Source organism: Canis lupus, chromosome 37, assembly GCF_003254725.2.
Source record: "Canis lupus dingo isolate Sandy chromosome 37, ASM325472v2, whole genome shotgun sequence".
NCBI lineage: Eukaryota > Metazoa > Chordata > Mammalia > Carnivora > Canidae > Canis > Canis lupus.
Window position 1 is genome coordinate 7,734,416 of NC_064279.1, and position 15,226 is coordinate 7,749,641.

At 36.2% G+C, this 15,226-nt stretch overlaps 1 protein-coding gene across 1 annotated transcript in view; it reads left to right on the forward strand.

Annotated features, from left to right (window-relative positions):
* The window catches only part of PLCL1 (phospholipase C like 1 (inactive)), a 327,967-nt gene that overhangs the window by 153,150 nt on the left and 159,591 nt on the right, over positions 1 to 15,226 (forward strand). The window lies entirely within an intron of this gene.

A 15,226-nucleotide genomic window follows, 5' to 3' on the forward strand; every position in this document is an offset into this window, starting at 1 on the left:
TACATTTATTCCACTTGTTGCCTTTTTAAGAGGTTATACATGTGATTGCATTATCTTTTTGTTGGACAGTGCTGCACTGAACCATAAACTTATTGAAGACAGGAGCTCTATCTTTCACCCTTGCTCTCCTACGACATTGCACAGTATCTGGGATATGGGATATGTTAAATAAATATAAGGTTAATGAGTGAACTATGTATAGTTCACTCCATTTATATTTAGTTTAACATTAAAAAATAATGCTATCTTCATCATGAAGCTTATTTGTATTTTTCTGTCTAATAATTTCCTCTTTTAGTTCCTTTAGCTAAAGAATAAAAATGCTCAATATTTTTAAACCATCAGAAAATTGAATGCTATGCTTTTGTGTTATGTTTGTGTTAATGTTAATGTTTTAAAATGTTTCACACTGCAAAAATCCTGGGATTATGGCCTAATAAAAATTTGAGCATGGTTAATCCTAATGACCAGCATTTTTTTTTATCATTGTAAAAATAACCAAGTAGTCCTGTTTGTGTAGTCATATTGTGACCTTTATTTATTTGCCAATGTCATCCATTTCTGTTATTTATATAATGGTTTTGCCCTTTGTATGAGGCCTTATGCTACAAATCAAAAGGAAATAGGGAGAAACAGAGACCCTTAGGACCTTCTGCAATATCAAATGTGAATGACTTCTCATATGAGGAAGCAAGGCTTTTAGGTTCTAGATGAATGAGACAGAAAGCAAAATAGGTAGTGAAAGGAGCCCTCAAAATAACATGTCTTGGGGTGTCTGAGTGGCTCAATAGGCAATAGTCTGTCTTTAGCTCAGGCCATGATTTCAGTGTCCTGGGATTGAGCCTTGTATCGGGGCTCCCTGCTCAGCGGAGACTCTGCTTCTCCTTCTCCCTCTCTGCCCTTCCTCCCTGCTTATTCTCTCTCACTCTCGCTCTCTCTCTCTCAAATAAATAAGTAAATAAAAATCTTTATAGAAAAAAAGTAACATGACTTCAAAAAAAGAGGGGAGCATAGGGAATATACTCAGTGATATTGTAATAGCATTGTATGGTGACAGATGGTAACTACACTTGCCGTGAGCATAGCATAATTTAGATTTAGGCTTAAACATAGATGTATCAAATCACTATGTTGTATACCTGAAACTAATGTAACATTGTGTGTCAACTATACTTCAACAAACAAACAAACAATCAAAAAATAAGCTGAGACTTTTAGGGGAAAAAAAGTGAGTGGAGGAAGCACAAAGTAACAAATATGCTGGAAAAATAAGCACTTAATAAATTATAGATCTTGGCATAAGATTGTATGATCCTAGAGGGAATTATGGAAGGACATATACTAGGCTGTTCCATTGGCTAAGGAGGCACAGGGGAAGGAGAGATAGATGCCTCCATCAAAAGACTGTAGAATAAGCAAGGACTTGTCCACAAACCAACTTATAAATAATTTGCACAAAATCCTATGTTATGTGTGCATGCATAAAAAGACATATGATATAGTGGTTACCAAAATATTAGTGATAATTCTCTTTCCAGGTGGTGGTTGAATTTCAGATAATTTTACTTTCTTTGTTGTACATTTGACTTTTTTCCCAAATGGGCATTTTGTATAATCAGTAAATAATCTGATTTAACATTTTCACATATATGACAAAGTTTTAAGGTTAGCACAAAGTTTAAGGATCCAATCAGAAGTTGTCTCTATTATTTGTATTCTATTGAAATGACTGGCTAGTGATTATAAATTAAAAAAAGAAGTGATTAGAAATGTATTAAGTGAATGTATTCATTTTGATTACCAGGGACTCTTTTAAATGCACCTATTAATAAGTGTGGTAGCCTCTTCCATGAGTTAGGCTTCAATTTCCTTCCTAACTGACAAAGTGAAATAGTTGGTTCAGATTATCTTATCTGAAAGTGAACAAATCTTCGGAAAGAAAGAAAATGCTTTTGTCAGATTATAAAGGACTTGGGAATTATGCCATGAGGGCACATGCTGAGTAATGTCAGTTCTTGAGGCAGGGTGCCAAGTTTTGTCAAAGAAAGGCAAATATGGGGTTTGTTTCGCAATATCTGGAAATTTTGGAACTCTAATTTCTTGGAAAATCTTTCCAAGATAAATTTGGTGTGAAGCCATTCTACTTCAAAAAATTACATATAACAAGAGGAAAGTAAAAACAAAGTGCAACAAGATGTTAGATGAGAAAAGGAGGTTTTTCTTCCCCCAAAGAGATTGTGACCTTGTTGAATTCAATTATGCATCTGACAACCTCATAGGAAACATCTTCATAAGGTTAATTTTGCTGAAACTCGTGAGCAAGGACAAAGTAAAAAAAAAAAAAAAAAAAAGCCTATCAGTTCACTTTTCTTCATCTTTAAAAGTGTACAAAAGATGAGGTGTTATGTATTTCAATAGCATTCTGAATCTCTAGGTGATCTTGAGCAAGTCATTGAAATTTTCTGGGTCCCCTTTTTCTCATTTGTCTTATATGGAGGATTTGGATTGTAAAACCTACTATGTTTTCTCCTAGGTTTTATTTTTTAAAATATATTGAAACTATTTTTATGATTTTTGACATATTTATATACTATTTGATATATATCAGTAATTTTTTTTTTTTTTTTTTTTTTTTTTTTTTTACATTAAGATCTGGTTCTTCTAAGATGTGAAAAGCATTGTGGGTGAGTTTATAGCATTGCCTAGAACTATGACTTCCCCCAAAGTCTCTTTGAGTTTTCCACAAACTTTGAAAGCCTTTGCTTGGTTGCCACAGGGTCATGGTCATTGACAGGAAAAATCCAACCAATACAAGATGGCTATACAGACTTGGAGACTCAGAAATATTCACTCCATCTCAGGATAAGTATCCCTTGCCCTCAAGTCTTCTTGGACCCACCCTATTGATGGTGACTTTGCCTGTCTTGGGTGGGAAATTTGCTCAGGTTCTTGAAGAAACACAGTCTGGGCCTTTTTATCAGGCAAGTTCCAGCTGCTCTGAGAGGTTCCTAACCAGAATAGTACATGTAGTTGTGTATGGCTTCTATGAAGCCATAGAAGGCAATAAGTGCGTTTTGCTCTAGAACCATTTCTTTCCATTCCTCATCATCAGTTTTAGAGCTGGTAGGAGTCAATCCAGCAGATTTTTGAACTTTTGAATTGAAGATAAATTCCAGGTGACCTTGAGACTTGACTGTCTGCAGTAGGGTATCTTAAGCCTGTCTGATGTGTTTACCATACTCCAATTGAGGAAAAGTTTTGTATGGTTTATTCATTAATTCTACATTATTGAGTGTCTACCAAATGCCATCTTGGTGACACCAAAATGAAAAAACAAAACAGGATAATTCAATAGAGAAAGGCTAGGAGATACTAAATAAGGGACTAATTAAGATTAAGACAGCTTCATTGAGGAGATAGCATTTTTTCCTTGGTGAAAAGAAGGAGCCAGCCATAGAAAGGTCTGCTGTTAGCATATTTCAGGCAGAAGGAGTAGCCTCTGGAAAGGTGGGGATGAGCTTCATATATTCAAAGAACAGAAAGAAGGCCAGTATGGCCAGAGTGCAGCGTGCTGGAGAGAATGATAGGATTAAGGTCACAGAGGTGGGCCGGTATGAGGTCAGGTAAGCCTTGTAGGGAAAAGTTTGGATTTCCTTGTAAGAGCATTGCAAGGGTTTAAGCAAGAGAAGGATATCATTTGATTTTTACTTTTCTTGCTTCTTCTGGCTGTTTGGTGAAGAATGGGTGATTGAAATAGTATGGAGGAGGATTAGGGAGTTTGTAATCCAGTGATCCATTTAAGAGATGATGGTGACTCAGACAATTGAAAAGGAGAGAAATGTCATGGCTTTGGGACATATTCTAGGGGAGAGTTCATGGGGCTTGTTAATGGATGCTTATAGGAGAATAAGACAAAGCACAAATCAAGGATGATTCCTGTGTTTTAGGCTTGAATAACTGGGTGGTTGGTGGTTCCGTTTACTGAGGATGAGAAGATCTGGAGAGGGAGTGGTTTGGAAGCATATAAAGTGTTCTGTTTTTGCTGTTAAACTTGAGCTGCCCATTAAATATTGAAAGGGTGATGTCAGAGAGGTCGCTTGGACTCCCATGGAAAAGCCCAGACTGGAGATTTAAATTTGGGAATCATTGGCATTGACTTAGTATGAATTGTGAAAAGCTAGATAAAATTATAAACCAGCCCTGTAATTTATCTTGAGTGTGTGCTACTTTCAGTTAGGAAAAAAAAAATCTTTTATAGAATGATATGATAATTATTACTTATTGCTTAGGCTTTTTATAATAGTTGATTATCAGACAATTAGAATAACCACATCACTTTTATCTGATAATTAGAGTTAATTTGCAAGTACTGATAATAGGCTGACTCACTGAATAAACAAAATACAGAGCACAGTTGGTCTCTGTAATCATGTGAGTCAAGTTCCTCTTCATGTCTTTATAGGCTCAGAGTTGCTGAATTCTTGAGAATTCAGAATTTTCATTGGTAAGCCAATGGCTTTATTGTTTAATAACATTGTGTACTTCAGGAGAAATGCTTTTGGGGTAATTCTTACCACCCTGCCCGCCCCCCCCCCCCCCCCATCTGAACTCTACCCTTGAAAGCTCTTTGTACCTGCAGGCCTAGAGGCTTGCAAGCTAGCTGTGATAATAGAGATGCCTCACTGTATTGAGTGTCCACTAAATGTCTGTCATGACGCCGGGTGTTTTGTGTAGGCTAGCTTGAAATTTTATTAGACGCCCTGAAATGTTGGCTTTTTTTTTTTTTTTTTCTATTTTAGTGGTGAGTAAACAAAAGCTTAAGGTCACATGGCTAGTAAGTGGCAGAGTCGAGATTCACCACTAGGTCTGGTTCCAAACAATTTACAATTTTTATTCTACCAAGTTTTTCAGCTACCAAAATTCCCCTTATTCTCCTAGCGCTGTTTTTCCCTACCAACTCTTTTATATCTTTCTAGCCAACTACCCAGTTAGCTACCACCCACATTTCTCTTTTTAAAAATGGTCACTGGAGATGCACATGCCCACCCTCTGATACTTCTGCTTTCTATCTATAGATTTCAGCGCCTGCCGTACCTGCTTTCTCCTCAACTATGCCCTTTTTCTACACTCTGGAATTCTATGAGTTAAGCAAACTTCACATTCTTTAACCTTTCCCTTCAACATTTCCCTATACTCTTGCCAAAATTGAATCTTGGCCTTATTTTAAGTTATAAGTTCCTTAGCCAAATTCGTCACTAGTGGTCACTTCTTCCACTTTCTCTGGTTCTCAGATGGAGGAGCAGGGGTCAGCAAATTTCCTGCTTCCCATCATACCCAGACTATTGTTTGCTCATTGTTTCTCAAGAACTTGTGTTTTGAACTGTACTCTATCATTGTATACCACAGTTTTCCTATCTTGTATTCAACTCACACCTCCTGCATGCTTGTCACCCCATTGAGAACCTGTTTTTGCTGACTTCTCTCATTCTTCTAGCATCTGAAGAACCTGATAATTTATCTGCTGTTCTAGTCCCTGTCTCCACAGATCTTTGGCCTCTAGACTTTAAGCAACTTTATGACACTCTTGCTCCTTATAGACACTGCTGCACTTGTCATCTGAAATGATCTTCTCAGATGATATTGGTTATGGTTTTACCTCTTTTCAATCTTCTCTCCTATTGAATATTGGCTGTATTCTCATTGTAACAGCTCCTTGCCCTCTCTGTTGCCTGGACATGTCACATTGGCCTCACCTGCCTTCCTATCCAAATGGACCTTTTGGCCCACCATTTAAACTCAGGGCTTGCTAGCTTTATGGCCTTCAGTTTCTGGTTCCCATGTCTTATTTTACTGGCTCTGCAAATCTATAATTCTGAGTAGACTCCACCATCTGATTTCGATACTCCTGCTCTCATATAACTGAGCTAAAAAAAAAAAAAAAAATTCAAACCCTTATTTTTTTTTTCAGTAAGAAAAATTCATTATAACATTTTAGCACATAGTCAAGAGTCTCACGGTTGGTTAAATCAGTGATTCATAACAACATCGAAGACGTGGGATCTTTCCATTCTCCCCAAACCTGTTGCTCCTATTAGGTTAGCTTCAGTGTAACTGGTTATCTTTATGATTACAGCACAGCTGCTGCAATTTTGAGGGCCAGAGAGAAATAGCACTTAGCAGAAAAATTGGTCTGATTGATCTTGCCACAATTATCAACCTACTATTAGACCTATGGCTCCATTGCAATCTCACTGCTGATTAGTTCCCACATATGTTCTGAGTTTTTTCCAATCCCAATCCAATCAAGCCCCACCCATTTTCTTTTTTTTTGCCTCAAAATTTTCTCCCTTATCTGTTCTATTGCCAGTACCATTTGGCCCTTTCCATATCACTTCATTTTACCTACCCCTGATAAGTGACTCTTCCTGAAGCATGGTGCTGAGTATGTTACCTTTTTCAACCCACTCGCAATGAATCCCTCAAATTCAGATTCCTTTGTGTGACATTCAAAGTCCATTACAACCTGACCCTATACTACATTTTCAATCTTAACTTCCATTACTCCTGTTCATGTACCCAATGAGCCAATCAGACTGAAAATTCCTGATTATTCCTTCAATGCTCCCAGTTTTTTCCACCTCTATTTTTGTTCCCTTTTTCTGAAGAATATCCTCTCGACTCTGCAAATGAAATTACCACACACTTAAATGAAATTACTACACACACTACTACACACACTAACTCCAGTGTCCTTACTGTAAAAGCTTTTCTGATTTCTCTCATTCCCAGCAAGAAATTGTAGTCTTTTCTGAATTTTGAAGTTGATTATTTTTGGTCATTATTTTGTATGATTATTTTTACATACTTCCATATTAATTGCCCCGTAGCCCCAGTTTTCAATATTTCTCACTAATATTATTTGAACAATTCTTCAAGTGTTTGGTGTTTGCTTGTTTTAGTTGTTGTTTAGACTTTTTTTCTGGCCTCTGATCCTAGTTTCTGTTATGTGCTTAAAGGACATCCGGCTTTGGGGCCCTCTGGGACTGTACATAATTTTGCCTGGAAAAAGCCCAAAACACTATAATGAAAATTGTTCCCCTGGGTATTTAATTCTATTGATATGAGGTTGTTTGTGTCTTTTCAGTATTTATTGATGATTTTATTTATTTATTTGAGAGAGAGAGAGAGAGAAAGGAGCAGAGGGAGAGGGACAAACAGACTTCATGTTGAGAGTGCAGCCCAACACAGGGCTGCATCCCACGAGTCTAAGATCATGACCCTGAGAAAGCAAGAATCAGATGCTCAACTGACTAAGCACCGAGGTGCCCCTGTTTTTACAGTTTTAATATAATACAGTGTTTTAACTAATATATATATATCAAAAAAGATTTAAACAAGATTAAAACAAGTATTATCAAGTTAACATTGAGGGGCCCAGTTTTTTAAAAACATCACTTAACTGTATTGATCTTGCCTTTAAAATGTCTGTGAAATCAATTTCCTTCTCTCCATTCTCACTGCTGGTGCCTCATTTCTGATGCTCACCACCTCTCTCTGCCACTAGCTTCTTACACTGCTGTCTACAGAAGAGTTGTCTCCAGCCCAAACAAATCTGGTGATGCTGCTTCTCTGCCTATACACATTTTCTGATTCTCTGTTGCTTCTAGAAGTTAGTCCAAATTCACTTGTGAGACTTTAAATTCCCTTTAGATTCCCAATTGCCTTCCTTATGATCTTCTGAGGTCTGAAATACCCTCCTCATTTCTTACCCTTGCCAATTCCCATCGATCACTTAAGGCCAGCTCGAATATCATCTTGTCCGTGAGACTTTTCCTGCCATCCTCAGAGACTCGTTCCTTTTCTGTACCATTTATTCATTTCATTCATCTGTTGAAATCCAGGTGGTGAAAAATGCTGGTATATAACACATGTCTTTATTTTATTGTATTTTTTAAAAAACAATATTTCAAGTTTTTTTTTAAATTCTAGTAACTAACATGTAGTATAATATTAGTTCCCATCGAATTTAGTGATTCCTCACTTATGTATAACACCCAGTCTTTAAATATGGTCTATATGAGGCTGTACAGAGAAAAGTGCAAGAAAATGACAGCATCGAAGGAATGGAGGGGATCAAATTTGAAACCCCCCCCAATGTATTAGAAAGAAATACTTAGTGCCTGATTAGATGTGGTGAAATGCAGAAAGTGGAAGAAGATAGAATAATCCTTAGATTTCTGTCTTGAGTGACGAAGTGGGTATATGAACATCCATAGAGATAGGAAATAAAAGGAAAGAGCAGGCCAGGTGGGTAGTGTGGGTTTAGTTTTGATGTACCTTTAAGGTTTCTGAGTGGACATGTTCAGCACACAATAAAAGATGTGGATTAAGAGCTCAGGTGAAATAAATTTTTGGTTTGGGGAGTTCCAACAAACAGAGGACAGGTGATGGCTGGGCAGGGTCATTTCTGAACTTACCAGGTACTTGCTTTATACCTGTCTTTTGTTTCCATACCGTATTAGAATATAATATTAGAATATAATTATCTTTTGGTATGATTTGGTTCCTTCATAAAGACACAGACTTATTAATCTATCTGATATCCTATCACATTCTTTTGAACATAAAAATTTCATTTAACATGAGAGAATGAATATATGAGTTCATTCATTTGTGCCTTAATCATGAGTGAGAGAAAAATGTAATCAAGTTATTTAGTAAATAATTTACTGAGCACCTTCTATGTACTGGGCAGTGTCCTAGACACTGGAAATACAGCAGTGAAAATGACAGTGGGGGGACAATAAGAAAGTAAATAAACAAGCCAATAGTTGGTAATAGCTAATACCACAGAGTTTTTATTATGTGTCAGGCCCTGTTCTCAGCATTTATCATGAATTTAAAATGTTAATCCTCACAAAATCCTATAAGGCAGTTGTTAATAAATTCTATGAGGGGAATTAAATAGAATAGTACAGAAGCAAGTAACTCAGGGGTGGTTAGAATGGTCAGAGAAGGCTCTGTGAGGTTACATTTGAGCTGAACTGTGAAGGAGCCAGCCATCAGAAGATCTGGAGGGAGGATATTCTATGCACAGTGCAAGTAAATTAAAAACCTTATTATTTTTTAGTGTTAAAAGAACAAAAACTTTTCTTAAGCATTGAAGTTACATTCACTAACCTTCAAATACACCACATCTCCATCCACCTACAATCAATCAAACCAGGAGTAATTCTTTCTGTACAATGTAAGGTTTGGGTAAATGATCTTCCAAGGTACATTAAATCACCTGCTCAACTCCTGTGGGTGGGAATTGTGGAATTATGTCTTACCTTTCTAAACACTAATGTATCACAAATATGATCAGGAAAATTATAGGAAAACAAATGTAGAGAAATGATTCTGATTTTAAAGTAGACTAAGTTTGGAAACACTTGTTACAAAAACAAAAATCATCGAGGTATGTCTGCTTTACTTGCTCAGATACATTCTTAATGAGAAAGTTATCAAGAACATACTGATAAGCCATCCCTTCTTAAATTTATCTTTTCCCTCAGCTATCTAGGTATTTTTTGCAAAGAAATCATGTTGACACATAACTTTAACTTCTTGTCAACCATTTAGGGCAACTCTGAAGACTAGTTGTTGGAAATATCTTTTATTACCCTTCCTGCTATCAGATAGATTTTTTAAAAGATTTTATTTTTTCGATGGACACCAAGGCTCCTTCCACAGTTTGGCTATTGTGGACTTTGCTGCCATTAACACTGGGGTGCAGGTGTCTCAGTCTTTCACTGCATCTGTATCTTTGGGGTAAATCCCCAACAGTGCAATTGCTGGGTCGTAGGGCAGGTCTATTTTTAACTCTTTGAGGAACCTCCACGCAGTTTTCCAGAGTGGCTGCACCAGTTCCCATTCCCACCAACGGTGTAAGAGGGTTCCTCTTTCTCCACATCCTCTCCAACATTTGTTGTTTCCTGTCTTGTTAATTTTCCCCATTCTCACTGGTGTGAGGTGGTATCTCATTGTGGCTTTGATTTGTATTTCCCTGATGGCAAGTGATCCAGAGCGTTTTCTCATGTGCTTGTTGGCCATGTGTTTGTCTTCTTTGGTGAAATTTCTGTTCATGGATAAAGAAGATGTGGTCTATGTATACAAAGGAATATTCCTCAGCCATTAGAAACAATGAATACCCACCATTTGCTTCAACGTGGATAGAAGTGGAGGGTATTATGCTGAGTGAAGTAAGTTAATCAGAGAAGGACAAACATTATATGGTTTCATTCATGTGGAGAATATTAAAAAATAGTGAAAGGGATTAAAGGGGAAAGGAGAGAAAAATGACTGGGAAATATCAGAGAGGGAGACAAACCATGAGAGACTCCTAACTCTGGGAAACGAACAAGGGGTAGTGGAAGGGGAGGTGGGCAGGGGGGATGGGGTGACTGGGTGACGGGCACTGAGGGGAGCACTTGATGGGATGAACACTGGGTGTTATGCTATATGTTGGCAAATCGAACTCCAGTAAAAAATATTTTTAAAATATTTTATTTTTTTATTTTTGAGGTGGGAGGAGGCAGATGGGGAGGGAGACGGGAAGGGGGAGGTGCAAGCAGACTCCCTGCTGAGTGCAGAGTCCAACTTACAGCTTCATCTCAGGAACCTGAGACCATGACCTGAGCTGAAACCAGGATCGGATAATTAACTGACTGAGCCAACCAGGCCCCCCTCAGATAGAGTTTTTGATAAGACCATGATGACTAAAGGCAGACAGGAAGTTCATCAAGGGCCTGAAATGTGTCTGTTCCAGAAAGCAAATTCCACTTTCCAAAATGAATTTATCTATAATAATCAGTAAAATAAATCTATGTGTTAAGACCTCACAAATGAGAGACATGATGAAAATGTGAAAATGTGAAAAAAACTGAGAAGAGATACTCTAATCCAGTTGCCTCAGTTTATGGGGAAAGATCAACTCTTTCCAATATTCCAAAGTCACAGCCTTGAAGTAATGGGATTCTGGATAGCATGTCTTGGTAGGCTTTCAAGTTTACCTAGAATTTTGTATTTATAATCTTATTTAGAGATTTTGATAATTTTAAATAAGAGGCCTTGTAATACAATTATAAATTTTATATTTAATTATATTATTTTGTGTTAAGGAACAATTGTTTAATTTATATGGGCAGTTTGTATTCACTGTGGGTAAGTAAAACTGCATGCTATTCTATTTGGCTTACCAAATTGATAAAACAATTGATTTTTGTCTGAATTTTTATTAAAAGTGATGTGCTTTGATCGGTAGAATTTGCACATATATTAGTCAGTTTGGGCTGCCATAACCAAATGACATAGTCTGGATGACTTAAACAACAAATTTGTTTTCTTACTGTTCTGGAGGCTGGAAATCTAAGGTTAATGTTCTAGCAGGGTTGGTGTCTTGTCAGAGCTCTCTCTTTGGGTTGCAGATGGTTGCCTTCCCTCTGTGCGTTCACATGGTGTTTGGTGTGTGCATGTGGAGAAAGTAAGCAAGTGAGCTTTCTGATGTCTTTTCTTATAAGGACACTGATCATCTGGGATGGGACCCCACCCTTATGGTCTCATTTAATCTTAATTACTTCCTTAAAAGCTCTATCTCCAAATGTAGTTACAGTGGAGTTAAGGCCTCAACATAGTAATTTGGGTGGAAGGGCACAAACTTTCAGTCCATAGCATATATAGAAGTCTAAAACTTCTATGCAAAGTAAAAAGGCGATGAACATTAAGACACTCTGTATATTTCTACTGCCTTTGTGGCTTCCTATTTTCACATTATTTCCACTTCTATTGATGGCCATTTTGCAAATTTAAGTGCATAATGTCAGAGAATAGTTAGGAATTTGCTGAAGGACAATAGGGACAGTGATACTTTTAACTGTCTTTAAACCTCCCCGATGAAAACAACCTAAATTCAAGGGATGAATGAATGAAGAAAATGTAGTATATACATATGATGGAATATTGTTCAGCCTTTAAAGAAAAGGAAATCATGCCATATGTGACAATATGGATGAATCTAGAAGACATTACACTAAATGAAATAAACTAGTCACAAAGGACAAATACCACATGATTTGTAGTTATATGGAATCACAAATATTACATGATTCCATTTATATAAGGTTTCTAAAATAGATTTGTAGAAGAAGAGAGTACAATAGTGGTTGCCAAGGGTTGGGGGGGGGAGGTGTAATGGGGAATTGCTCTTCAATGTGTATAAAGTTTCAGTTATACAAAGTAAGTAAGTTCTAGAGATCTGTTGTACATTATGCCTGTAGTTAATAATATTATATCATGCACTTAAATTTTTTTTAGGAAGATAGATCCCATGTTAACTGTTCTTACCACAATAATAATAAAAATCTCTTCCCTGTGCTTTTTAGAAATTCAACTTTTTCTAATTTTTAATTTCTTTCTTTTGTCTGTTTCATTGGGTGCTTGGCCAACTCTTGGAATTCTCCTGCAGTTTAGTCCACATTTTATTTCTTGAATTGTATAGGTTTATAAATATAGACACAATCTATAGTTTATAGTCTACCATATATAATTTATAGCTTATAGATCTTTAAAGTTTGAAAACTACTGATCATTATGGGACTCTTACATGTATAAACTTTCATATACCACTTTATATATTAAGTGAACCTTACCATTGTTGTGTTTCCTTTTGTGATATAAATGTGAGGTAGCCTGAGCTGTTGAGAAAGTACCTGTGATCCAGATGACTGGATACTACAGTATATATACAGGATACTACAAGTGAGGATAGGAGCCTTGCATGCATGACCTTGCTTCCATCCTTACCTACAAGTCAACTGTTTCTCTTAAGAAGAGCCTCAACAATTTTTAAAAAATTTTATTTGAATTCAGTTAATTAACAAATAATGTCTCAAAAACTTGTTGATCCAATCCTTTTAAATATCAGTATTTCTTCATTGGTTGTTTTATTTGTCTAAACTTTAAGGTATGATCTTTCTTTTAGATAAGTGGCTGCTTAATTTTAAGGAGGAAATATAAATAATTGGTTTACAAATTTGCCATTGTTTAAAAAAATTTTATTGAGAGAGAGAGAGAAAGCAGGAGCTCACAAGAGGGAGGGTAGGGGAAGGGCAGAGGGAGAGGGAGTGAAAGAATCCCAAGCAGATTTCATGCTGAGCTCAGAGCCCAATGCCAGGCTCAATCTCACAATCCTGAGATTATGACCTGAGATGAAATCAAGATTCAACCAAATGTGGGGCAACCTAGGTGCCTCAAAAATTAACCATTTTTGATAGAATGAATTTTAGTTCATCATTTAAAATATTTTCCTTCCTCATTACACTGCTGTTCAAATGAGGTAAGGAGGGGCGTGATTATTTGTAATGTTAATCATGTCTTGGGTTTGTAAATTGGCTTGCTGAGGAGTTTTTTGCAAGAGTGAAATTATTTCATTTAAAGTATGATTATATATATAGGTTAAAGGATCCCTGGGTGGCTCAGTGGTTTGGCACCTGTCTTTGGCCCAGGGTGTGATCCTGGAGTCCCGGAATCGAGTTCCACGTCGGGCTCCCGGCATGGAGCCTGCTTCTCCCTCCTCCTGTGTCTCTGCCTCTCTCTCTCTCTCTCTATGTCTATCATAAATAAATAAATAAATAAATAAATAAATAAATAAATAAATAAATCTTAAAAAAAAAAGAAGAAGAAAAACACCCAAATATATAGGTTAATATATGTTTTCATTTATTTGAAATTTACTTAGCAATATCAGGTTGTTTGAGGTGGAAATAAGCATTTTCTGTGAAAGGCTTATTGGCACAGAATCTGGCATATGAAAGAACAGAATTAATGTTAGTTGTCGTTTTTACTCTTATTATTGCCAGACTCTGTGTTAGGCACTGAAGATAGAAGATAAAAGGCCACCATTTCAATGGGATGGGCCTGTAGGGATGGAGATGGAGTTACCATTGTTCTCTGAAAATAGATTTTGGCTGTTTTGTAGGTTGGATCCAGAGCCTTCTGGATCCACTTTTAAATAATACACAGATCTGTGAAATTCACAAAGGATTACAGAGGATGAATAAAATGTAATATTTTCACCATGACATAGCATTAAACACCAGCATTCTCTAGTTAAAAAGTTCGACTATGTTTCTCAGGGTTTTGATTTTGTTATCGGTTGCATCTTCACTGTCCCTTCAAGGGGAACATAACTAAAAGACAACTACCAGTGGTATTTATGTTAAGCTTCATCTAGTTGGTTATCAAAGCACAAATCTTGCTTTGCTGAAGGACTTTTTAGATTTGTTTTTATTAGTGTAGTGATTAAGCAGATCTGTGGAAAATGGGTACTTTCCAATTTCTTGAAAGTCTAAACATGTTTTAATGGTTTGTTTCAACATGTTTTACTTTCTATGTTTCAGTAGCTTAAGGCGTATTGCTGATTAGAAGACAAAGAAACTCTTTCAAATTACTTTATTAATTTTATATTTATCACTTATGGTAATTTATAGTTAGAAAAATTCGTTTTTTTAAAAAAGATTTGAAACTAATTTTTCTTAGCACCTAAAATGGTTATGTTCAGATGTGTTAGGAAACTTTCAACAAAAACTGGCTCTGATTTCCAAGGAAGTTAGGGTACATTACTTCCTTAGAAATCAAAGCCAATAGGTTGGAGTTTACAAATGATGAACTAAAATCGATTGAAAACATTTTCAATATTAAGAAAACATATTTAAAAAATCTATTTAAATAAATTTTACCAGTTCCTCAATAGAAAGTGTATCATGTTCACGCTTTCTTCTTGCTAAATATTTGGATTTTTTAATAATGGGGTTCTTCCCTTTTAATGGTTGTCTCCTGGGTGGTCCATAATACTGACTTTGTTAGATTTACAAAATTGATTTGTATTTCAAACTTAAGTGCAAAAAAAGGCAAAACATGTTTCTAGTGACACTGTTTATAAGAAGAAGGCCCAGTGAAAATACCAGAAAAGTGATTTATCTAGAAAAATTAGAAGTGGTCCTCTTATTACTTCATTGGCTTCTTCCACAAAAGAGTTTGTAAATAAAATTTTATAGGGCTAATTGAAAATAAAATAGTGAATGGAAGCCAGTTTTAGTATTCCTGTTTTATTAAAGCATGGCTCATTTCAGCTAAATTTTTAAAAATACCCATCTTCATTATGAACATTCTTTAATGAAAGTTTAAT